General features: G+C 41.6%; 1 protein-coding gene across 32 annotated transcripts in view; it reads left to right on the top strand.

The window, feature by feature from the left end:
* The first annotated feature begins 488 nt into the window (after positions 1 to 488).
* Positions 489 to 26782, top strand: part of PAM (peptidylglycine alpha-amidating monooxygenase) — a 274133-nt gene continuing 247839 nt past the window's right edge. For 8 of the 32 annotated variants that reach the window (XM_070517694.1, XM_070517690.1, XM_070517684.1 and 5 more), the window contains exon 1: positions 489 to 625. The gene's annotated coding sequence lies outside the window, so the exon portion shown is untranslated. Of the gene's footprint in view, positions 626 to 810; positions 1028 to 5620; positions 6102 to 9592; positions 9778 to 26782 lie in introns of those variants that run through there. The other 24 variants (XM_070517695.1, XM_070517691.1, XM_070517687.1 and 21 more) reach the window with 12 other exon arrangements.

Raw genomic sequence — 26782 nt, 5'->3', positions numbered from 1 at the left:
CCTCCGGCGGGAACTTCCCAGATCCCCAGCTCCCTTTTTGCTCCTGCTTTGGGGTGAGGCGGGGAGGGGGTTGGCTCCTGGGTTCCCTGCCTGCAGTTTAGCGGCGAAGTGGTCAGATGTGCGCCCCGGGCGCGCTGCGGGCTTTAAAAGGTTTCGAAAAAAGAGATGTGCAGACAGAGGTGGGAAGCAAAGCTAGGAAAGGGGGTGCCCCCGGGCCTGGGATGCGGGCAGAGAAGCACTGCGAAGACCTGAGCGAGGTGGCCCGAATCCAGGGACAGAGCAGGGGTGTGTATGTGAACGGAGATTACACCTTTTCCACAGGTTCCAGCCTGGTGCCCCGCCTGCCAGTTCTGCATATTCTCTTCGCCAGAGTCCCCAACCCGAGGCGGTAGCAGGGGGGAGGGGTCTTTGGTTCTCCCGGGAAATGTCCTCCCAGCCCCGCGCTGGGCGGAGGAAGAGTCAGACATTTTCCTGGGCCTCTCTCCGGGCAGCCGGCGTGGCCACCTCGTAGGGTTGCTTTTGGGGACTCGGGCGGAGCAGAGGGCGACTTTCAGGTCCGGCCTTCACCCCCTTCCCCGGAGCTCACGGGCGAGAGTTCCAGCTCTTGGCCACCCCGTACCCGCACGTGAGTCCAAACACCCACGACAAGCGATTCCCGCAGGGAAACCCCAGGACGCTGCGCGCGGCCAGGAGGTGACTCTGCAGGGACCTCGTTCCCAACGCCCGCGGGCCCCGCACCCGAGGGAGCAGGGGCGGAGCGGAGGCGGCGGGAGCGGGGTGGGCTCGGGGGCGGCCGGGAGCCGTTCGGGGGGGGAGCCTGCGAGCTGTCCCCAGGAGTCGAGGGCGAGCGGCGGCCGGGCTGGGCCCGCGCGCAGGAGGAGGGAGCCCCCGCCGCCGCGGCGGCCGCCGCGTGCTCAGCCTGTCCCCGCCCCCGGAGCGGAGCCTCCTAACTAACTCCGCCCGCCGCCCGCCGCCCGCCGCCCGCCGCCGCCGGCTTCCGTCCCGGACCGTGCCCGCCGCCGCGCAGGTTGGTGCCGCCGGCGCCGCGGGGCGGGCAGGGCCAGGGTGAGGGCGGGAGCGGGGAGGGGGCTCGAGAAGTTGGGCGGATGCTGGGCCGCGACGGGGATCCTGCTGCCGCGCCTCCCTCCGCTTCCCGGCGCGCGAGGCGGTTTTTGATTTCCTCCCGGGCTGCTCGGGTCGCGGGGAATCCAGCGCCGCGGCCCGGGAGGGTCTCGGGGACTGAGGCTTCCTCGCGCTCCCCAGACCTCTGACCTCCCCATCCCCCGACCTTGGCCAATTCGCGAGATGTCACCCTCCCCTCCTGTCCTTCTCACCTTCGCACCTCTCCATGCGCCCTCACCCTATGGGGACATTGCTCATTCGCCCTTTCTACCCTCAACTTGGAGAACTCTCCGTAACGCTGGGAAAGCCTCCTCCGTACCCCGGCCCGCCCCCAGGACTAGTTTTGGGGGGAAGTCGGGGCCGCCGCGCGGAGAGAGGGGCCGGAGCGGAGGAGCGCCCTGGGGTGCCTGAGCCCGGCCAGTGCCGGGAAGCGGTGGAAATTCCCTCCTCTTCTCTCCCGCCCTGTCCGGCGCTGCTCTCCTTCCTGCCGCTCTTGCCAGACAGAGTGTAACACGCCGGCGAAGGGTGATCGCAGAGGCAGGATGGAAAGTAGCCACCACTTGGAGTTAAATTGGGATTTATGTCTGGTTTCAGTCACTTTCCCATCCTTGTGGCCTCTGGGACGCTCTGTGTTCTCCCCTGCAAAATGTGCGTCTGCTCTGCCCACCGCTGAGGGTCGTTGTGACGATCCAGCGGGATGACCTGGGTGTATTGCTTGATTTTGAGCCGTGGTCTCTGGTCTTGCGAAGCTGCCTTATGGCAGGTCCTGTGTTCTGATCGTCTGAGTTCACGTCCTTCGGCTGAGATGTGATTATGTCTCTTTAGGTGTTTTGGCCAATAGCTTTATTGGGATAAAAGACTCGTATGTCTGGATTTGGTCATTAGTGTTCAGAGTTGAAATTGTCTCTTTCTTGTCGAACCCTATGTGCAAAGCTGGGCCTTACATCTTTCTGTGGCCGTGAGAATTCAAATAGCAGAAGAACGTTATTGGCCCCAGTCTTTGGAAATAAGAACTGCGTTTGCTTCAGATGTTTGCCAATCTTTACAATCACTTTTTCATCTTAAGTGCAAATTTAATTTTGCTTCTAATTTTAATAATTCAGGAAGTAGACCTTTATTCTAGTAAAGTAAGTTCAGACATTTAGCCCAAACAAATGACATGTACCCTATCCTTTCTAAATGTTCAGTTTAAAATCTCAGGCACAAGAAGCGTTGTTAGCACCATTTAAATTACTTTATGAAGACAGCAAGTAAATGGCCCAAGAAAGTCAGCTTTAGACTTTTTTTTTCCCTTGAAGATTGGCACCTGAGCTAACAACTGTTGCCGATCTTTTTTTTTTTTTTTCTGCTTTTTTACTCTCCAGATCCCCCCAGTATATAGTTGTATATTTTAGTTGTGGGTCCTTCTAGTTGTGGCATGTGGGATGCCGCCTCACTGTGGCCTGATGAGTGGTGCCATGTCCACGCCCAGGATCCAAACTGGTGAAACCCTGGGCGGCAGAAGCAGAGCGTGGGAACTTAACCACTCGGCCATGGGTCGGCCCCTCAGCTTTAGACTTGATGTTGAATAGCTGAGTCCAGACTTTTCTGAGTTCCTGTATTGTGCAATGCATTGTGCTATGTGCTTCTAAAGATAGAAAAATATAGAATATATTCCTTGTCCTAAAGGGACTTCCAATCTAACTTAGAAACTAATATTTTTATTTCACCTTTTTTTTTTTTTTTTTGAGGAAGATCAGCCCCGAGCTAACTACTGTCAATCCTCCTCTTTTTGCTGAGGAAGACTGGCCCTGAGCTAACATCTGTGCCCATCTTCCTCTACTTTATATGTGGGACGCCTACCACAGCATAGCTTTTGCCATGCGGTGCCATGTCCACACCTGGGATCCAGGTCTGCAAACCCTGGCCGCTGAGAAGCGGAATGTGCGAACTTAACTGCTGCGCCACCGGGCTGGCCCCTATTTATGTGAACATCAAATATTTTCTAGTGACTATGTATGGCAAGTAGAATGATGTCAAGAATACATTATCAAAGGTCCTATAAGATCGTTATTTGGTGAATCTGTTTAATAGATTGGAACAAATAGCAGATTTAGCTAAGCCGTTGTTTTCTGAAATAACATTTCAAATGCTTCTACTTCATCAAATGGGAGGCATACTTGGAAATAAAGTGAATTCTGTATTATTAGGATGAAAGCTCAGGAAGGCGACCATACATGTGTGATGTGGTAATCAAATGTTAAAAGCTGTAGAAATTTCAATTCTAACTAAGGTCAATAAGTCAATTTGTGATGCCCATATACAACTTTTTCCCAACTCCTTGAGAAAGGAAATTATATTATAATGCCTAGAAAAAAACCCCAGAGATTGAATGGAATATTTTTAATAAGTCGAAATTTCAACACTTAAAGTCTTAGTGGGCCTTGGAGTGACTCTGGAAATTTGACTTAAAAAGTTCCAAGATTCTTAATGGGAGTTTTCTTTTAACCATCTTTTAAGAGTTGTCATGGCGCAAAGAAGGGGCAAGAATTCCACCTGGAAAAGATTGACCAGCCTAGGTTGCATTTGGTGTGACTCAGTGACATCGTCAATGCTTTTCCTGCTCCTGGGAAGAATTCATCCATCTGCTGGATCCTGGGAGAATTTCTTAGGTTTTACATACCGGCGGGCTTTGAGAGCTTGGATTCAGCTCATGCCGCGAGGCAGGCCAGCTGAGGGGCAGCCTGAGGGATGTGAAGTTAACTCCACTCTTGGCCTTGTTGCTCAGTACCTTTGTTTGTGAAATGAGAGTAAAGATCCTGTCATTGCCCTCGGACTGTGTGATTTGGTGTAATAGTCGTGAATATCAAGCCAAAAAGTTTCTTGTGTAGAAACTTTCCTCACCCCTTTAACTCCTTGAGCCAATAAAAGCTACTTGTTAAAACTACATACAAGTAGCTTTAAAAAGGGTTCTGAATAAAGTTGGTGGTGTCGTGTGCTCTCAAGTTTTCTGGAACAAGTTTTGGTCATCTCTATCTCCTACAATATGCTGACTGATGTAGAGAATATCCAAGGTTGAACAGCTAGTTGGTAGCAGTGGTAGAACTATAATTCTGATTGCCTGATAAATAGTTCTGTGGTTTCTCCTTACCCTCTGAGGTCTCTTATCACCTAGGGCACATTAAAAATCTCACATTTGTAAATTATGTATGATTAAAAATTTTGGCTTTGGTTTCTCATGGGCCTGGATTTGAATCCTCCCCAGGTATTTACTAGTCCTATAACCCTGGGCAAGTTACTTAAACTCCCAAGTCCTCAATTTTCTCATCTTTAAAATGGGAATCATGAAAGTACTTAGCTCAAGTACTATCGTAAGGATTAAATGAGCTAATGGATGTGAAGAGCTTAGCATATTGCCTCTTATTTAGTACATACCTACTATTCAAGTGGTTGTTTGACTTTCTTGGGGATGGGGAGATGACATTTCAAAGGTCCAAATTTAGAAAATAAATAAATAAATACATAAAAACATAAATATACACCCCCCCCAAATATTTTGCATTAGCCATTCCTCAGCTAACTTTTATTTCATTTATTTATTCGAGAATTGTTTATTGAACTTCTGCTATGTGTTGGGCCTTTTCCTAGTACTGGCACACAATGGTGTACAAGACAATCATAGTCACTCTCGTATGACCTAAAAGTCTGAGGAGGGATGCATACTTGTAAACAGAAAATTACAATCTCATGCGATTCATGTCATGATGGGACTAATGCTGAGAACCACAGAAGACAGACAGATGGGATGGTGGGGGCCTGGGTGGGTGGGTGTCATTCAGTGCATCATCTCATACTTGTTGGGGTTGGTGGTGGTCAGAGAAGACTTCCCACGAATACACTAAGACCTGAAGAATGAGTGATAGCAGCTGAAGAGGCTGGAGGACTGAAGAGTGTTCCAGACCAAGGGGAACAGCGCATGATGCATTAGAATGGAAGTCAGGTAGATAATGTAAGAGAATAAATAAATGAGAGCAGGAGGGAGAGGTGTGGCAACCTGGAGAAGCCAGGCTTTGTCTAAAGGGAACAGTAGATACTCAGCTCCAGCCAAGTGTTCTGAGCTTGGGAAGCAGGCCAAGTGTTGCCAGATGCCCCGGTTTTTTAAGAGGAGCTTAGAATTCATATTTTATAAATGTGAAATCTCCCAAAATGTGAAATGGCCCAAATGCTTTTTAAACTATTGTGCGGGCCAAACCGGACACATTTATAGTTGGAATTCAACCCAGGGCCACCACTTTATGACCTCTGCATTTAAGGAAATGCACGAAGTTTAGTGTGGCTAAAGGAATGCATCTTACAAGGAGAGGTGAGGGAAGTGCCTACAGGGAGGGGCAGGGCCACATCATTCAGGGCCTTTTGGAACTTGCTAAGGAGGATTGGCTTAATCCTAAAAGCAGCAGGTGACGTGAAAGATTGAAACAAAGAATTATATACTTAGATTTTTGCTTACAAAATGCATTCTGCCCACTGCATGAAGAATGCCTGGGAAGAAGCTGTAGCAGAAGCAGGAAAACCATTTAGAAAGCTGTTGCAATGGTCCTAGCAAGAAATAAGTATGGCTAGAAGCAGGTGTTCAAGCTGGATGGAGAGAGATGGGTGGATTTCAGAGAGAGATGATACGTCTACTGTTGGGAGATATTTTTCCATTAGTCACTCAGGTTTCTGCACGTCTTGTTAGCAGAGACAGTGATTGCTTTCATTCCAGACTATGTTTTCAGGGACATTTGGAAGATAGACCTAGGTAGTCTTTCCCTCTGGAGTGAAGGGCAGGTAGGCTTACTGTCAAGTACAAAAGATTTGGGTACTCTAAGCTCAGAGTTCCCCTTCTGTAATGCAAATTATTGAGTTCACAGGTATCTCCTGCCCTCTTCCCATTGTACTATGACAGTTGGGCTTCAGGGAACTGGGACAACCATGCTGATACTCCTGCTACTGCTGTTTCTGTGAGTAATGTCGTTTATGTCTCTGACCTGGGAATCTCATGTCTTCTTCCAGTATCCATGAAACAAATAATGCTTATTTGTTCGACTGCAAGTGGGGCAAAATCTTGGATCCTTTACTTTCTTTAAAGCTACTAGCCACATTGTTTGTTTAAATTTGTTTAAATTAATTATTTATTAAAAAATAAAAAATGTTAATTCTTTAGTCTCACTAGCCACATGTCTAGCGCTTAATAGCCATATGTGACTAGTGGCTACTGTAGTGGGCAGAGCAGATATAGAACATTTCTATTGTTGCAGAAAGTTGTATGGGACGTTGCCGGTTTAAAGCTTCAGTTTTTTTTGTGTGTTGTTGGGTGAGTACAGGTGGTAGAAGTTGTTGATTTTGACAGCATAAAAATGATGCTTGTTTTTGTGTTGGGTTCATAGGAGTTCTTGTATACAAAGGAAATATTTCAGTTTGGATAATCAGTACAGTTTATCAGTACTGTTCAGGTCTGTTGAGAAAAAAAGAAGTAGAAAATTATCTACAGTGTCGGTTTGGAGACTGGGCAGACTGGAGCCATGTGGCAGCAGAAGTTCCATGTATATATGGCATTCCTCCAAATCACGTGTGATTGTCAGATTAGGATCTGTGCCCAAAGGAGCTTGAACTTCTGAACACTGTCTTCAGCTTTATCTGCTAGCCATGCTTAGCGTGAAAGAACCAGAGCGGCACATTCGCGGGGAAGTTCTGGAACACAGCCAGTCCACCAGCACCCAGGGAGCGCCTGCTGCAGCCCAGCTGTGCTGCCCGAACTCACAAAAAGGATGGAGGACAGGAACAAGCTTTCCACATTGCTCTTGTTTGGGGAGTTTAAGAGGACAGCCTCGAGAAAAGGGGGAACTGGACTCAAAGAGAAAAACAAGTAGTACTTCAAAGTGCAACTTTAAGAGATCCAGCAGAGGTGGGGGAAAATTCAAGAAACAATAAAAGCAGCAGATCTGCTTCCCTATCAGATGGGAGAAGCTGGTTTTGAGGAGGGCATGGACCACAGTTCTGGGAAGTGAAAGCACAACAGTCTTTCTGTCATTCTGTAGGTCCAGCCAACAGCAGCTGCAGCCACAAAGGACAGTTTTCTACCTGCATTGTGTTGACTGCTAGTCATGTCGTTACAACATGAGCAAAACAAAGGACAGTGGTAGAAATTTTAAAAAGTGAAGGCGGAGGCCGTGGAAGAATCATACTACCACCTGCTATTTCCATGGCTAAAAATTGCACTATAGGGGCTGGCCCCGTGGCCGAGTGGTTAAGTTCGCGCGCTCCGCTGCAGGCGGCCCAGTGTTTCGTTAGTTCGAATCCTGGGCGCGGACATGGCACTGCTCATCAGACCACGCTGAGGCAGCGTCCCACATGCCACAACTAAAAGAACCCACAACAAAAAATTCACAACTATGCACCGGGGGGCTTTGGGGAGAAAAAGGAAAAAATAAAATCTTTAAAAAAAATAAAAAAAAAAAAAAATTGCACTATAAAACATTTCAGATAGTAAGAATTTCATTTACGTATGCCAGAAGAAATTTGCTTTAAAATAGTACCTATTTGTAGTGCAATAAGATTTTACTCATATAAAGACTAATTCAAACTTTTAAAAATCTGAGTTTTAGAATATTTCAAAACTTGAATTATTTTTAAGTGCTTATATATATAACCCAAAACCTGCTGAGGGTGTTACTTTTAGAACTCTTTTGAGGAAAACATTTATAAAGAGATGTTAATTTTGAAGTAGAATGATAATTGTGCATATCTAGAAGCTTCTATAGTGTTTAAAGGAAACTTGTGTAGGTTATACATAGACCTCTTGTTTACACTACTAATCGCATCAACAAACCCATATTTTCACAGATGCTCCTCAAGTCTCAGTAAATTCTGAGACAGCCAAGGTCATGTGCTATTAGGGTTTGTACCAATGTTGAGTCCTATGCATAAATTCCTCAATTAGTGAGGTTTTACACCATGTAGTGTTTCAACACTACTTTGCTAAATGTCTTTTTTTAAATTGCGAATTTAAAAATCTTGTTTCTGAGGGGGGTGGAAGAGGTGGGTTATCCCTCTACATTCTCCCCTCCCCGCCCTCCTAAATCTGGTAATGTCAGTTGTTCAGCGAGTGTGCTTTCATTTTCCCCTTTCTGTTTTGTCTGCCACAGTTTTTATCAGTGTATGCTACAGGCTTGCATTTCCTTGTGCCTCCATTCTCTTCATATAAACAGCATGAAATTGGAAATAATCCTTGTCTGTTGTGTTTCTGAAGATCAGAATTTTCACCAGTTTCATGCTGTCCTTGCTCAGGCAGCGTGTGGTAAATCATCTGGGAAGGCTGGCTCCAGTAAAACTGGACTCTGCGTTGGAACTGTTGGTGTGCCTGCCTCAGAAACAAACCGAGGGGACGTGCTGTTTATTGCATGAGTCACTGATGGGTTCAAATCAAAGGAAATTATACTAGATTGCTTTTCACGCACATCAGTGTCACAGTTTCTTTTAAAAGAAGCCTGAAATAAGGAAATACAAATAAACATAAACTAATAAGCTCTTTCTTTCTCCCAGAGAATTTAGAGTTATGTGGATTCTAGTGTTAGGTGATTAAAACAGTAACAATGAGGGTTACAAATTAGGCCTTGTCCTTTAACCTGAGATTTCCTGTGGTGCCCAGAACTTTTTAGTGTGTACATTTCCTCAAGTCGCACATGAGTGACTTTAATCAGGAGCAAAGTGGGTTCTTTCTATTATATGCCATTTCCTGCATGGCCCTTGCCTCACTTAGCTATTACTGTATGCCTAATTGACCACAGCGAAATGTCCTTAAAACATTTTCCAGGGGAGTAAGGACTTTTTGGAGAATTTTCATAAAGGAAAATGCCAAGGAGAAGGAAAGTTTGAATGGTTTCTTTGCAGATATGAATGTTTCCAGAGAGACTGATGAGTCAAGGAGTTGTTAATAGGATATGTAAATGTAACCTTTCACCTAGTTCTGTCATTACTTAAGTCATAACTAGGTGGTTCTAGCAGATTGTTTGAGCTGGTTCTTGTCTACTTCCTTAATGAAACAGACTTTCTTGGTTCCATGCTTTTCCAGTCTCTAGTCAGTGCTGTTTCAAAGTCTGCATTGTCCTAGGCTTCCCTTCCCCTTCTGTTTTAATAGCAGCTCGTCATCATATTATAGATTTTCATTAATATTTTTGTCCTTAGCTTTACTTACGTATTTGTGGAAAGTTTTTATATCTGTGTATTTGATATTGACTGCTAGCTCTTTGGTTTCTAATAGGGTGCCTTCTTTCACTTATTCAACAAATATTTATTCGCGGCCAGCCATGTGCCAAGCACTATTCTTGACCCTAGAGATTTGCTAGTGAGCAAAAATTCAAGGTCTCTGCTATCATGGAGCGAAGAGTCCAAGATGTAGACAATCATTAATTAAGAAAAAAACATGGCCATTAGTAATCACCTGATTACAAACAGAGGTAAATGCTCTGAATAGAGCAATACAGTTTTGTGGGCTGGTATAACAGAGGAGGTGACACTTGATTGATATCTGAAGCGTGAGTAGGAGAATTTGAGAGCGGGTGCGAAGAAGAGCGGTGCAGACGGCAGAGGGAAGTTGGTGCAGAGGCCCTGCGACAGAAAGGAGCAGAGTGAAATCAGGTGACTGAGGAGAATCAAGGGGCGACTGGAGATGAGGCTGGACACCTAGGCTGGGGCCAGTCCATATAGGGTCTTCCTGGCCACAATGAGAATTTAGTCTTTATCTTAAACACCATGGAGAGTATTTTAAGTAGGGGCTGGTGACTCCATGAGATTTGTGTTTTGATAAGATCATCTGTAGTGGAATGAATTGGAGGGGGCCTCAGGGGGGCAGTGGGAAGAAGTTGGGTGGCTGCTGCATTAATCCAAGCAGAAATGACAGGAGATCCTAGGCTGTTGTATATACTGGGAAGCGGCAGTGAAGATGGACTAAAAAGTGTTTTAGGGGATAACTTCAATTGTATTTGGGAATAAGATGAGATTTTCTTTTATTCATTCAACAAATACATAATGAGTCCCTACTTTATGCCAAGCTTTGTGTCAGGCTCTGGGAATACAGCTGTGAACAAGATGTGCTAGATCCCTGTACTCATGGAGTTTATGCATTAATGGGAGTGACAGCTAACCAATAAGTAAAAGAGTAAATATAATTTCAGGTAATAGTAAGTCCTGTAAAGAAAAATGGAGCAGTATAAGGGAATGGAGAATGACAGGGGAGGGTCTTCTCATACAGAGTAGTCCAGAAAGACCTTTCTGAAGAGGTGGCATTTGAACAAAGACCCAAATGAAGTGGGCGAGCTAACCATGTAAAAATCCTCTACCAAGCAGCAGGAACGAGTAGAAAGTCGTGAGGCTGGAACAAGGACCCCACACCCTCAAAGAATACCAGGAAGGCCATTATCCGCTTGTCTAGAAGTATGGAAGGCAGGGAAGAAAGAAAGGTGTCAAGGATGTCTTGCTAGTAGCTGAAACTTGAAGGATGTAGATAGAGTCATTATGTTCTCTATAATCACGACTGGTTTTTCAAAGCCGCACACTGCACCAGCTGTAATCCCTGGTTGCTTGGCCATTAAACTGTTTTTAACACGGCTACTGGAACAGCTTCCTTCACATCACATCTTGCTAGAAAGTTGACAGAGGTAGCTAACTGCACGTCCATCATGTCAATGATGACCCTTTGATCAGCCCGGTGAAAGGGCCCCTCCCTTATCTTAACTGCATTTCCCGTTACAACTCTCTGGATTTCTCCAATTAGTCATTTGAAGGCCTTCCTCCAGTATTTGTTTAGGCTTCCACATAGCGTATTGTTTTCTCCTTACTGTTACATGTATTCACCACGGTGCCTCTTCCTTTTCTATTAGTCTATTTCCATCTCTTCCTTCAAGGTTGAGTTCACAAGTTATGGGTTACCCTTTCTACCAGTTTCTTCTCATTTATTCCACCTCACCTGGGTCACTGAGCCTCTCAGCCTACTTGATATGTGTGATATTGTTTTTGTCTTTCTTCCTTCAGTCGCTGAAGGGCACTACTTTGAAGTGCTATTGTTGTTTCGAGTTAGAATATTTATGATTCTATTCTTTCCTCCCAGAAAAGATTTGGCACTAATACTAGCTCTGCCATGTGTATATGTGACACTGGCCAACATGCCACTCTCTGAGGTTCCAGTTTCTTATCGGTAAGATGAGGTAATGAGCCTCCCCTATTTCGTTCACAGTGTGGTTGTGAGGAGTAAATAAAGTAAAACACAGAAAATGTTTTTTTTTTTAAGATTTTCTTTTTCCTTTTTCTCTCTCCAAAGCCCCCTGGCACATAGCTGTGTACTTTTAGTTGTGGGTCCTTCTAGTTGTGGCATGTGGGATGCTGCCTCAGCAAGGCCTGATGAGCGGTGCCATGTCCACGCCCAGGACTCGAACCGGCGAAACCCTGGGCCACAGAAGCGGAGCGCGTGAACTTAGCCACGGGGCCGGCCCTGAGAAAATGTGTTTTAAACAAATGCAAGACATTATTTTTAATATTTTTGATGGGTATGTTTCATATCCTCATCTAAATTGCAAGTTTCTCACCCCGGTTCCCGTAGTGCAGAATCCCATGTGTGCTGCAGGAATTCTGTGAGGCTTCTTGAGCTTCCAGCCCTATTATGCAAGCTTGGAACAGCTCAGTCCATGATATGTTTAGTTTCCTAGGGCTGCTGTAACAAAAGACCACAAACTGAGTGACTTAAACCACAGAAATTTGTTGTCTCATAGTTCTGGAGGCTGTGGGATCCATGCATTTAGCAGGGTTGGTACCCTCTGAGAGCTGTGAAGGAGAATCTGTTCTAATTCTCTCCCTTAGCTTCTGGTAGCCCCAGGAGTTCCTGGGCTTGTAGATGGAATTCTCCCTGTGTCTTCACATTGCCTTTCCTCTATGACTCCCATCCATGTTTCCCCTTTTTATAAGGACAGAGTCATTGGATTGCAGCCCACCCTAATGAGCTAATCTTAATTTGATCATCTGCAAAGACCTTATTTCCAAATAAGGTCACATTCACAAGTACTAGATGTCAATTAAGATTTTAACATCTTTTTAGGGGACGCAATTCAACCCGTATCAGCATGATTCAATACACTTACAAGAAAGGGTAGTCACAAACATGGTAAATTACAATCATGTTTCACTGAACGACAAGGATACATTCTGAGAAATCTGTCCTTACGAGATTTTGTCATTGTATGGACATCATAGAATACACTTACACAAACCTAAATGGTATAGCCTACTACACACCTAGCCTTTTGGTGCTAATCTTGTGGGACCACTGTTGTATATGCGGTCCTCCGTTGACCAAAATGTCGTTATGCGGCGCATGACCGTGGTCTGTATTACTAGAATGATTCATAGAGGGATGAATTCTGTATGTAAGAGCTACTTTCCTGTGTGATACAGGGAAAAATAAATGAATACTTGGTAAAAGTTACATGTGAAATTCTGGTTGTTCATATATGCTTATTTTAGAGTTCTGCAAGTCCTGTTAACTTCAAACTGGTATAAATTAGAGCAGAGAGGGCCAGCCAAGAGAAAGAACAAAAGAACCCAATAACTTTTCTTCCAAATTTTAATAGTACATTCAGTTATTGTACTGATGAGAGTGGAAAAAAATATGTAATCCTTGTGCTTATTCATATAATGTTTTTTTTTTTTGAGGAAGATTAGTTTTGAGCTAACATCTGCTGCCAATCCTCCTCTTTTTGCTGAGGAAGACTGGCCCTGAGCTAACATCTGTGCCCATCTTTCTCTACTTTATATGTGGACGCCTACCACAGCATGGCTTGTCAAGCGGTGCCATGTCTGCACCTGGAATCTGAACCGGCAAACCCCAGGCTGCGGAAGCAGAAAGTGTGCACTTAACCGATGCGCCACTGGGCTGGCCCTATTCATATAATCTTTATGTGGACTTTTTTTGTGTGAAAAGTCTAATTTCTTCAATTGGTTTTTTGGCCCAGCAAACTTCCTTTTGACTTTCTAGAAGGCCACATGTGTCCTATGACACAGACTGACCCCTCTCTGGTAAATACCCACAAAGGTCTGTGGTTTTTATCTTATTAGATGCCCCAGGCTTGATTGATAAAACTCACTCTTCTCTTAGACTAAATGAGACTAAAAAAACTCATTGATGTTATATTGTTTTTTTCTCATGAGTTTCTTTTTTGTTTGTTTTTGTTTTGTTCTTTTTTGATAGCGCAGGGAAGAATTTGATACATTTTTACGTGGTGATGTTGGAGAATACCTAAGTGCATCTCTTGTAGAGTTTTATCAGATTTGGCATTAAGATGGTCCATTTTGGGGCCAGGCCTAGTGGCATGGTGGTTAAGGTTGGTGTACTCTACTTCTGTGGCCCAGACTGGGTTCCTAGGTGCAGACCTGCACTGTTAGTCTGTCAGTGGCCATACTGTGGTGGCAGGCAGCGGCTCGAATGCAGAAAGAGGAAAATTCGCAACAGATGTTAGGTCAGGGCCAATCTTCCTCAGCAAAAAAAGAAAAAAGAAAAAAGAAAAAAAATATGGTCTGTTTTGTCTGGTGAGCATGCATTAGTTTTCATATGGCCTCTTATCCTAGCATTTAGGGCAGCCTTTGCTTTAGGGACATTGAGGGAGGTACCTGCAGCTGGTGTGGTGGTATTCTCCTGTGTACTTGGCTGATCAGTTTAAAAGTGTAACCATCTTTTATTTTCTAACAATCTGGCACATAGATCACATTTGAGAAACCTATTGTAGAAAGTAATTCAGATTTAGTGAATAGAAATTGAACACTTGACCTTTACCTGAAAAAGTGGCTATTTTTTTTGTCAACCAGAAGAGTTTTCTTAGCACAGCTCCCACATTCCAAATAACTATGTGGTAGAGAAGGTTTTTAATTGTTGAGCTTTCATTAATTTGCTTCATTATTATTGTTGCATCAAGATTTTCACTAAAGGAAAAATGGCCATAGGTTGTTTTTTCTGCTTATATTTTTTGTAAAAAATTTTTTACAGAAAAAGACAAGGTTTCATTGTGTTATTGTTGTTATTCAGGTTTCATTGTTATTGTAGAAACAAATTTCCCCTTGGTAGCCTATCAAGTAGATATTACCCGGAGAAAAAAACGTTTTGATCTTAATCTTCCAAATCTAATAGAAACTATAAAAGAGTGAAAAAGTTATATGAAATTATAAAAGAGTGAAAAAGTTATATGAAAAGGATAAAATAATGGACAGGAGATTAAATTTATTGCTACCTTAAGCTTCACCGTCTGCAAATTTTGATTCTTCCTTGTTCTTAAGTAAAGTTTTTGACAAATATTTTCCCTTCTAAACATAAATACCGGAAGGTCAAAACAGTTACTGAAATGATGACATCAGCCAAAAAATGTGTTGAAGAGAGAACGTGCTGGATAGAAAATTTCATGGGGTGAGGAGTGGGGTGGAGGGCAGGTGAGGGGGTGGGGGTTAGGGCAGGACATTTTAAAGAAGTGTATTTATTCTCAGAGTTGGGAAAGACCTTGTTTCTGGCTGTTTTCAATGTTCTTTTGGATGTTTTTATTTTTGCAATCTTCCATTGTTGGTCCAAGTTAAAATATTTACATGTATATTCTTTCTCCCTAAAACACGAGCTTCACGCCACACCTGGGACCATCTGGTGTTTTGTGTAATGTCAGCGTCCAGGAGAGGTTATTTGACCCCCGAGTGCTTGGCCACTAGGTTCCAGTGCAGTTGATAAGCTCATTACACCAGTTGTCTTATTTGGTGAATTCCGTACACTTTTCCTGAGGTATAAATATAAGAAATACATATACTTGAAAACTACAGGGGTTTTTTCAAGGTGGTTAAAGGTATGGACTTGAAAGTCAGACAGCCTTGGGTTCAAACCCCAGGACTGACATTTACCATCTGTATGACTTTAGAGAAGAGACTTACCCTCTCTCTGCCTGTTTCCTCATCTCTGACATCAAATAATCATAAAGATTAATAACTGGCCTTTATGGTATTTATTATACGCCAGACATAGTTCTAAGCACGTCCCATATTTTTAACACATTTAATTCTCACAACAACCCTGTGAGGTAGCTACTGTTATCTTTATTTATAAATAAGGAAAATGAGGTGCACAGAGGTTAAAATAATTTGCTCAAGGTCACATAGGTATTAGTGGTGGGGCCAGGATTTGAATCCACAGTTTGTGGTGTGGGGGCCTGCATCCCAGGGGAATAAATAAGCTGATCATGAAGTGCACTTAGAATGGAGGCTGGCCCATGGCAAGCACTCCTCCCCATCAATCACTGTTACTGCTACAACTACCCTGATGGCGACAACTACTATTATTACTGTCAACGTTGTCCACTCAAATTCATACCTAATCATATTTTAATAATAGTCCATCATTTCCCCAAACACTCTCTATAGACTCTGAAAAGTGGCTTTAATAGTGTCTCTCCTGTTTGTTTTTCCCAAGGCAGTAACACTTGCTTTGGTTCTCAGAGGCCTTTACATTTGTTTTTAAACTTGATTTTTTAGCTTGTTCATATAATAAAGTATTTTGTACAGTGGAACCATTTGAAGGTTGCAGCTGTGTAGTAAAATAAAAAGCCATGGAGTTTTGGTTAAGCTTTTTGGGAGTTATAAACTCCTGGTGGCCATTTTAGATTCTCTCCAAAAAAGTTAGGCCCTGTAGCAATTTAAAACCTTTATTTTTCAGTACAGTGCATAGTCCATTTCAGAGGGGTAAGGCTTAAGGGTGGTTGGGAACTATATCACCTAATAGCTTTTTTTTCCATGTCTAAAGATTAGAATTCTCTTATAATAATTATTTAGGATGCCTTTTAGAAATGAAAATAAACTCGGTTGCCAGGCGGGAATGAAATTGAAAATCTTTGTCGTCAGTGCTACATTCGAAGCAGGGGAAGCATAGAGGATGGGAGGAAGAGCAGTCCCCTCTGCATTTGCGGATTTAACCAATGGCGAATGCAGAAGCTTACAATGGCTGCTTCTGCACTGAACATCTACAGACTTTTTTCTTGTCATTATCCCCTAAACAATACAGTATAACAACTATTTCCATGGCATTTACGTTGTGGGGGTATTATACGTAACCTCGATGTGATTTGAAGTATACAGGAGGATGTGCGTAGGTTATATGCAAATATGGTGCCATTTTATGTAAGGGTCGTGAGCATCGTGGATATTGCTATCCGTGGGTGTCCTAGAACCAATACCCTGTGGATGCGAGGGATGACTGTAGTTTTGTTTTATTTATTTATTTATTTATTTATTTGAGGAAGATTAGCCCTGAGCTAACATCTGCCACCAATCCTCCTCTTTTTGCCGAGGAAGACTGGCCCTGAGCTAACATCCCTACCCATCTTCCTCTGCTTTATATGTGGGACGCCTGCCACAGCATGGCTTGACAAGCAGTGTGTAGGTTCGCACCTGGGATCTGAACCGGCAAACCCCAGGCTGCCAAAGTGGAATGTGTGAACTTAACCACTGCGCCACTGGGCTGGCTCCCAGTTTTCTTTTTTAAAGCGTAACCCTTCTGGGGTTTCAGCTCACCAACTTTGTAATGTTAACCAAGCAGTTTTTCACTTGTACGACAAACTTAGTGGTGACAATGTTTTTGGCTCCTTCCCGTAAGCACCGTGTACTCATGCCTGGTGGCTTAGTCTAGAGTTTTCAACTACAGAAACACAAAGGGAGGAAAGTCTGGGGGAGGGACCTTTTAGCATCCTGAGAAGAAGAGGAAATTGATGTTTACACTGCTGTCAGCTAGAATTTTGAAGCCTGTCAAAAATAAAATTAGACTGTATACCCCGGTTTTTATAAAGAGAAGCCTAATGCCAACTGGAAAATAGCGTCCTGGAAGGGTTTATGACCGAGTGGCTCTGTAGCCCGCTCAGAGGCTGTGGTGCATTAGAAGGTCTGGGGCTGGGTTTAAAAGAAGAGATATTTATGTGTTTTCATTCTAGTAAACTATGGACATTGGTACCAAATTAATTGCTCTCATTTATTGAGATAATTTGTATAGAGGAGAAGAAAAGCAGCTTTCTGGCATTAGACATTTGGGTCAAGTCTTGGATCTGTCTCTTACTAGCTGTGTGACCTTGGACAAATTACCGACCCTCTCAGTACGTACGCTTTATCTTCTTTTAAAACAGGGATATGCTAGTACCTATTTCATATAGTGTGGTGGTTGTAATTATTCTTTGAGGTGAGGCATATAAAATGTTATATGCGTATAAGATGCATACAAAATGCCTGGCACATGGTCAACTGCTTAGTAAATATTAGATGCTATTCTTATTATATGTTGTATACCTAACCTAGAGTCCCTCTAATGCTTTCTATAACCTTGCAAGGCAATTCATTATCCCTGTTTCACGGAAGAGAAAATTGAGGCTCACAAATGTGAAGGGCTTTGCATGTGAAGGCGTGTGGCAGTGGTCTTTCCTTTGCCCTCCTCTTCATCCTGGTGATTGTGCTCTGTCCATCAACTCCCAGCTTGTGAGGTAGAGCAAAAGGGGATTGCGATTTGTTTATGTCTCAAAATTATGTGCTAGGAGGCTTATGCAATTCCCGAGACACATGCATTTTTCTCAGACTTGTGAAATACATAGGCTCCTTTCAAAGGAAAACATCCTCACTTACTTCCAGTTTGACTTAACTATGTTTGTCATAATGTTACATAAATATATTCCAGTGTGGAGTAAATGTCTTAGTTTATAGCACTTACACAGTTATAAAATAAAACAGATTTATAAATTAAATGCCAACAAAACTTTGAAACCAATAAAATTCAAGTAATGACATTAATTCATGTGACAGATGTGTTATTTTGCTGAAAGTAAACTGTCCATTTTGGGTTCATCCATACTCAGGATGGATTTTGTTTAATCTGTGTCCACCTTTTGATTTCATGATATTAATGTATTGTAAACCTAGAATATCTGTAGTTTCGTATGGTTCAACCTAAGAAAAAAGTCTTTTTAAATAAATATATTATAACTTGGTAGTAATAACTTGAAGATTTTGTTTGATAGTTCCGAATAATAGGACTTCAGGAATACTGGTTTTAATGGATGTTACTTGATAAACCTGAAAAGCTGTCTTATTCTCTTTGGAGTCCTTCTTGAAGTGTGGCCCTCACGCTGCTCCTGGCCCTGAGCTTAGGGTCTGGTGTCAGACTTCCTGGGGTCACACTGCTGCAACAATATGTTTTACATTAAAACTTAGGTGAATTTTACACTTCTTTGTGATAAACCAAAAGTACTGGCTCAACAATTATGAAAATAAAAAGTTCTTGCTGTGCATCTTATTTAATTGCCGTTTACAGTGACAGTGTAGAAGAGAGCCCAGTTTACCACATCCCATATCGGGAGTCGGAAAACATTTTCTATAAAGGGCCAATGGGGTAAATAGTTTAGGCTTTGCAGACCACATACAATCTCTGTTGCAACTACTTAACTCTGCCTTTACAGCATGAAAGCAGCCATAGACAGTACATGCAACTTTATTTATGGACATTGGAATGTAAAAGTCATATAATTTTCACATGTCACAAAATATTAATGCTTGTTTTAATTTTTTTCCACAGTTTAAAAATATAAAAACTGGTCAGTCGTAGCTTGCAGGCCGTACTAAAACAGACTGTGGGGCATTTTTGAGGGCCTAGATTGTTGAGGGCTGCCCTGGATGACATTTGATAGAGTACAAAGGTATCTCCTTTTTCCTTTTGTTCGTGGAGGCAGTGTAGTGTGGTGATTAAGACCGCAGCTCTGAAGGGATGTGACCTTTTGTGACTCAGATTTCTCATGTGGAAAATTTTTCTTTGTACCTCAAACAGTTGTGGGAGATGAAATAAGACACTGGACATATAACATATAACACGGAGAAGTAGTCTGTAGCTTTAGTTCTTGCTGTTTCCTTAATTACTATTGAGGTTGTATAGTTTTTCACATGGATATGGGCCATTTAAAATTTTTTATTTGTTCTTTTGTGACTTCTACATTTATATCTGATACTTGTTCTTTATATGTTGACACAATATCTATTTATATATTAAGGTTATCATCCTATTATCAGATATTTTGCAAATCTTTTTTTTTCTGTTTGCCTTCTGGTTTTGTAGTGGTGGGTTTTTTTTTTTTTTAATGGGAGATATGATCTTTCATTTTTGTATATTTCAGTTATTACAATTATTGAAGAAAATTCAACATTTATCTTCTCCATAATTTTTTTTTTCTTTCTTTCTTTATTGTTTTGCTGAGGAAGATTGGCCCTAAGCTAATATCTGTGCTGATCTTCCTCTAGTTAGTGTGTGGGATGCTGCCACTGCATGGCTTGATGATGAGTGGTGTGTAGGTTTGTGCCCAGGATCTAAACCTGTGAACCCCAGGTCACCGAAGCACAGCACACAACCCCAACCACTATGGCACTGGGCTGGCTCCTAGTATTTTTACTTTTATAAAAATATTCTCAATCTAAGATCAGGTAATATTTACCTATATTTTTATTCTAGTTGCTTTATAATTTCACATTTAGTAATTTAACATCTTACCTATTTAGTTCTGGAATTGAATTTTATGTATGTCATGCTGTAAATATCTAAATGTGTATTTTTTACATAGATTATACAAATTAGTTCAGCACCATTAATTCAATAGTTATTTCTTCCCCACTGATTTAAAATGCCACTTTTATCAGACTCTAGATAATTTAGTTGAATGGAATTTGGCCTGAAAAAAATTTTTAAAACTCGGCTGTCAATATGACACTATGCTCTGATCATTAGTATTGGTAATTTGATGTAATATGAAGCAGTTTTTGTTACTTTTAAGAATTTTTACCTATCTTTTAAATGTAAAAAGTCACAAAGTTTATCGTCTTAACCATTTTTAAGTATACAGTTTACTAGTGTTAAGAATATTCACATTGTTGTGCAACCGATCTCCAAAACTCTTTTATCTTGCAAAACTGAAACTCTATACCCCTTAGTCACCAACTTTCCACATCTTCCTCCCCCCAGCCCTGGTATCCAGCATTCTACTTTATGTTGCTGTGAATTTGAGTACTGTGGAAACCTCATAAAGGGAATCATATAGTATTTGACTTTTTGTAACTGGTTTATTTCATTTAGCATGCTGTCCACTTAGAACTTTTTAAAAACTTTTTTTCCTTTTTTTAATATCTTGCTAATTCTGGGTGAAATAGAAATGTTTTAAAATCTGGTGTCTCTGATCTGATGGGATGGTGGATGTCCTTTATGTTTTGTAGCTTTGGATTTATCTCAAAGAGCATGGATATGTTTAGTAGGAAAAAAAGTGTTGCAAGAATTCTGCTGTTGGACATTTAGGTTGTTCCTAACAAGATGAGGCCCCTAACCAATCGACAAGCTAGGAGAATCAGATAGAGGCCACCATGATCCACATGCCGCAGCCTCGCGACGTTCCCGGGTTTATGCATGCGCCCTAGCACCCGGGAGTCCACTGAAGGTGACCCTAGCCACCTTACCATAGTAAAAATCACCCCCGGGGTGGAGAGCTAGCATGCTACTGATGTGTGCATTGCATGTATCAGTAGCATGCTATGTGATATCGCAGGTGCAAGCACAACCCCAGCTCTACATGCATGACAAGGTCCCCCCCCCCCGCAACCTTTGCCTAATAAAAGACCCACAGTCTTGTTCCCTAATGAGCTGGTCACCTGCCCCTTTCCTTTCTTCACTGGTTCTCGTGTGCCTTTCCTGTGCACCAGCTAATAAACTTTTACTTTTCTACTCCGGTTTGTTGTCTCTCTTGATTTCCATCCTGGGGGACAACAAGAACCCAATGTGCTGGTAACATTTTGGCAACCACGAAGGGATGGGACAGGATGGGACTTTCTTGAGTCTCTGTGGAAAATTAGACGGGCTGGAACTGGACTGGCCTGGCCGCCTGAATGTGGACATAAGTGGCCTCAGCCAAACCTTTGTTTCTTAAAGTCTCCCTCTTTTCTTTCTCTCTTTCTCTCTCTATCTTGTCCTCTTTAGGACAATTTTCTCACCTCTTGTCTCAGCGGCACCATGAGCCTTTGGGTCAGTCATTAGCTCGACAGTCTGGTTTTTCTGGTTTCAGAGAGTCCATGTTCCAACTCTGGGAGCTCTCCTTTGGTTCTAGGCCTGATCACCTTGGCAACCCCAAGTGAGGTGCACTTTCTTGGTGTTCCTGCTTTCTGGGTCAGTCCTTTGACTGGAGAATAGAATCATACTGTGCTTATTGTTTTGTAATCTCTCATCTGTTGACTCACCATTTGCATTTTAATCTAATTTGTGGCTCCATGTCTGTTGCCCCTTTTTCTCCTTTCAAGTGATCTGGTAGAAATGACCTAAATTTTCTTTTTATATCATTGTTTAAATGTCTGTTTCTCTGTCCCCCCTCCCTTCCCTTTAATTTTTTTTTTTGAGGAAGATTAGCCCTGAGCTAACTGCTGCCAATCCTCCTCTTTTTGCTGAGGAAGACTGGCCCTGAGCTAACATCCATGCCCATCCTCCTCCACTTTATATGTGGGATGCCTACCACAGCATGGCATGCCTAGCGGTGCCATGTCTGCACCTGGGATCCGAACTGGTGAACCCCAGGCCGCCAAAGCAGTGTGTGTGCACTTAACTGCTGCGCCACCGGGCCGGCCCCCCTTCCCTTTAATTTTTTAATCCACCTGGTTGTGTGTGTGTGTGCGTGTGAGTGTGTAGATCTGTGTAGTATGAGGTATAATTGAAATTTGATCCCTTCTCCACTTTTCTTAGAATAATTTAGAGCACAGCCTATTTCTTCCCCATTGATTTGTGATTTTTCTTTTATCCTGTGTAAATACTGAGCAAGATTTCCTGAGAAGTTTATAAGTTTATGCTTCTCCAATGATATGTATGTCTATTTTTCTTCAAGTACCACATTGATCTCATTTTTGTAGCTTGAAAATAGGTTGTAATGACTGGTAAGTTGTACTTTCTAATCATTCTTTTTCTTTTGATTAGCTTTCTTCTCATTTATTATTCCTGATCATTGATTCTTAACCAGTGTTGTGTGTCAGAATTATCTGGAAGCTTTGGCAAAATATACGTCATCTTTGCAACTTATAATTTAGTTAAGTCTAAGGTGGGACACAGGCGTGTGTGTTCTGAGAAAACTCCCTGACGGATTCTGATATGTGTCCAGGTTTAAGAACCACTGTTCAATGATGTTAGCATTGTTCTCTTCCACCTTGAGATTTTTAATGGAATTACATTAAAATTAGCAATTAATTTTGGGAGAAATAACTCTTTACAGTATTTAGTTTTCTCATACTGGGTAACAATATGTATTTTCCATTGTTGCTTAACTGCAATTGTTGCTATCAGCAAAATTTTGTTGATTTTCTTTGTTTGTATCTCACATTTCTTATTAAGGTTATTTTTCTTATTAGGGTTATTCTTACATATTAAGGGTTTTTTGTTGTTTTAAATAATTTTGTGAATGGGCGCTTCTTCCCTCTTTCTCCTGTTTTCTAACTTGTTTTTGTGGGTGTGCAGAAAAGTTTGTGTGGGAGAGAGAGGAGAAATGTTTATATTGTAGGGCAGTTTTCTTTGCATGGAACTTCATCTTAGTTGAAGTAGAGCTTTTTCAAAATTACTATGTAGCAATAAAAATAGTAATGTGAAAATGGAAAAAGTGAAGCAACACAGATGACATGAGAGGGAAAAGGGTTTTTCTGTGAACTGAAGACTGTTCGAGTCACTTTCTCATTGACACCTACCTGGACTACTCGAAGTTTGCAAACCTTCACCTCTAATTCTTGATCCCTTTGCCTTGCTCTCTTTTTTTCCTCATAGAACTTGTTATTGTCTAACATATTATATAATTTACTTAAACATTTTTCCCCTTATTGTCTGTCCCCACTGAAATTGAAGCTTTATTGGGCTGGGGTTTTTAGAATGCTGTCTGAAACATAGTGAGTATTCTCTAAATTTTAGATGAATGAATAAAACTTTAGGTGGAGAAAAATCAAGTGTTTAAGTGAGGGTTTCTGAATAGAGTGACGTAATTGTCTGAGTAAGGGTGAGAAACCTGTTTCTACTAGAGAATTTAAAAAATGAGCCCAAATGAGGCTTTTTGTTCCCAGAAAGGATCTGTGGGAAAAGTGCACATTCAGAAAACAGCCTTTCAGCTAAGAGGTAAGTGATTTATATTTGAATATGTGAGGAACAGGAAATGTCTCTGTTTCTTATGTGAGGTCTTTTATTTTCTCTCATAAATAGAGAGCAAATTGGTTTAGCCCCTCTTTTATTTCCCCTACAAAATAGAGGTCATTGAAGTTATCTTTTTCCATTTTTATAGATGAAAATAAAAAAGAGAGAAAGTTGTTTTGCTATGTCAGAGATTAATATGGGATAGTTCTGTTTATTTCTTCTGTGGTGCTGTCAATGAAAGGTCATCTCCCAAATGTCTCTCTGCCCTTGGGAGACCTGCAGTCATTTCTTCTGGAGGCAGTCACTGTGTTAATTGTGACTTAACACTTGAATGGCATTGTGCCATCTTGGCGTAAGCAGATTGGATAGCTGGTTAAAAAAAAAAAAAATATATATATATATATATATATGTATATATGTGTATATATATATAAAATCCGTAACTGTAATATAAAAGGGCGATACAAATCAAGTAGTTTATAATAAAATAATATGTATTTCAATATGTAAATGCTTAGTTACAATTACACGAGAAGACATAATGAAGTACTCAGAAGCACCTCTTGGACCCCCAACTAGATGGAAAAAGTTCAAAGGAGAAAGCCTGCATCACAGAAAATTCAAAGGAGACCTGGGAGGATTGCCTTTCAGCTTCTCGGCTCCCCACATATTCTTTTCTTTGTATTTGTTCCATTTTCCCCTCTAGTACTTGCATATTGCTCTTCTGCAGTCTCCTTGATTTTGCCCTGTACTTGTGTTTATATGTTTGTATTTGTTCTGTCTCCTCTTTGAGGTAGTAACATTGTCAAAAGCAGACAGTTTGTCTTCTACTTTATAATTCTCTAGAGCTTTCATTCTGTACAGTGTTTTAAACAAGAAGCACTCAATTAATTTTTGCCTCACAAGTAAACAAGAGGGAAAATTGAGGTTTCAGGAAGGAGATTGTAATATTACCAAAAATTACATTAAGGAGTCAGAGTAATCAGAACAGACATTTGGTCTCCCTGGCATTTAGAGTGAGATGAAAACTAGACCCCATATGAATGGATGAAATGAGTTGTAGGACTGCTCAACTAGATTATTGTTGTTGTTCCCTTCCAAAGCCTGGTCTGTGGCATTTTGTTCCACAAGAAATTCTAGACCTGTGGTGATTTAATTTTGCCAAATTAGAAACCTCTGAAATGACTCATTCTCATTTTCATTCACTTTGTTTTTACATGCAAGATTGTATAGACAAACAGCTGAACGAATGAAGTTTAGTTTTCCAATGGGTTGGCAATGACAATTTTCTCAGTTTGTCCTTGTTGTGGTTCCCATGGTAAGATGCTATATGTTGATGCTGTACAGGTCAGTGTATGGTTGGAGGGAATACTTGGTGTGAATTTGAATTAGACAGTCCCCAGTACTTGGTGATCTATGGATAACATGGATCTAAGATCACAATAGAAGAGAATGATCTGTAGTGGAGACCTCCTGGACTTCCCATCAGACGACCCTGGGCTCCTCTGTGGGCCTCCAGCTTGACTTTTATAAAATGAAGGAGTTGAATGAGGTAATCAATAAAGCAAAGATTCTCAAACCCTATTGGATCCATGGCCTCCTTTTTATAGCATGTTTTGTAGTGTCCTCTTTACTACCATGAAATGAGTTTCACGTCTAATATAACCTGCCTTCATGCATAAATAAAATATATGTGTGTATATATCCCCTAACTGTAATACAAAAGAGCAATACAAATCAAGTAGTTTATAATAAAATAATATATATTTTAATATGTAAATGCTAAGTTTCCATTACAACGGGAAGACGTAATGAAGTATTCGGAGGCTTATGCCTCTACGTAGAATAACGGTGTCTGTGAGCCCACAATTGCAGGTTGATGTCTTGGTAGTATTGGCCACTCAAATACTATGAATGGCATTGTTGTTGGTGATGTTATTTTTCCTGAATGTTGAGCAACTGTCGGCAAAGTTCCAAATCAAACAAAATACTGTCTTCTCTTGCTTTGCACAGTTTCCTTTCTAAACACAGGAGTTATTAAACTGTGCAAAAATTTCTTTGTGTTTGTATGTAAAATGGAATTAGGTTCTAGGCTTAGATAATCATAAACAGGTTTATCACCTATGTCATTTGTGGGACATTTGAAAGTTGAGTAGGATATGGTACAGTACTTCATTCAGAAGGACTGTCTTGCACATTGCATGATGTATCTCTGGGCCCCTGCCGACTAATGCCACGCCAACCTCACACCAACTCTGATGACTGGATTTCCAAATCGCCCTCTGGAGGCAGTACTGCCCCTATGGAAAACCATTGCTCCAGGGCAGAGTTTCCAAGCCTCAGTGCTTTTAACAATCTGGGGCAGGGAGTTCTTTGTTGTGGGGGGCTATCCTGTGCATTGGAGGATATTTAGCAGCCTCCCTGGCTTCTCCCCACTCAATGCCAGTGCCCTCCCCTAGCTGTGATGACCAAAAATGACTTCATACATTGTCGTATGTCTCCTGGGGGTAAAATTGCCCCAGGTTGAGAAGCACTACTCTGAGATCTCTACCAGCTCCAAAAATCTGTCATCAGAATAGTATAATATTTGTTAATATGGATAAAAACATTACATTCTGCACTTATAGGTATTATTGATTTTTCTGCCCAGCTCAACTAGTAAAGGGAGCTTTAACTAATTCTTCATTCTTGGTTTTCTGGTCATTTAACATTGGGATTATTTTATTGCCTGGCTTTGGATGGGTGGGGAGTATATACAGTACAGGATGATAAATTTTGTAGTACGAGAGCCTGGAGAAGGAGAATTCCAAGAAAAACTGCCCCAAGAAGGCCCTTTGATAAGTAGGAGTTCACCAGATTCCTTTCTGACAAGTTCAATAATAATGTTCAAAGTTACAAAATCAGAAGTTTTAGTTCTGCAAGAAGTATTAGAAATTCGATGGGAATCGTCTCATTTTACAGATGAGAAAAGAACTAAATGCTAAAATGCAGTCACAGCTTAACTGTGAACCAGGACTTTAGTCCATGTCTTAGGTGTCTCCTGCACTGCTCTTTGTATGTTGTAGTGTCTCTCAACCAGGCTATATTTGTAAAATAGGTTTGGCTTTCTACAAGCTCTGATTCTTGATAGGGAATAAAAGACAAAATAACACTCTTCTTTAAAACAATCTCCATTATGCATGCCAGGAAAAATAAGTGAGAAGGTTAGCTGTTATATACAGGGCGTTTCATTTGTAGATTAAACCCAGAAATATTTTTAGTACTAAACTAATAACAGCACTTCCATGGTGCTTTTGTGGACTAGGCGCTGTTCTAAGAACTGTGCCTTTTAATGCTTACAGCGACACTATGAAATAGATATTGTTATTATCATCCCCCGTATGTGGGTGATGTACCAAGAGCCTAAGAAACTTGCCCAAG

The sequence above is a fragment of the Equus asinus genome, chromosome 9, assembly GCF_041296235.1.
Source record: "Equus asinus isolate D_3611 breed Donkey chromosome 9, EquAss-T2T_v2, whole genome shotgun sequence".
NCBI classification, from domain to species: Eukaryota; Metazoa; Chordata; class Mammalia; order Perissodactyla; family Equidae; genus Equus; species Equus asinus.
This window is presented reverse-complemented; position numbering and strand designations above follow the sequence as displayed.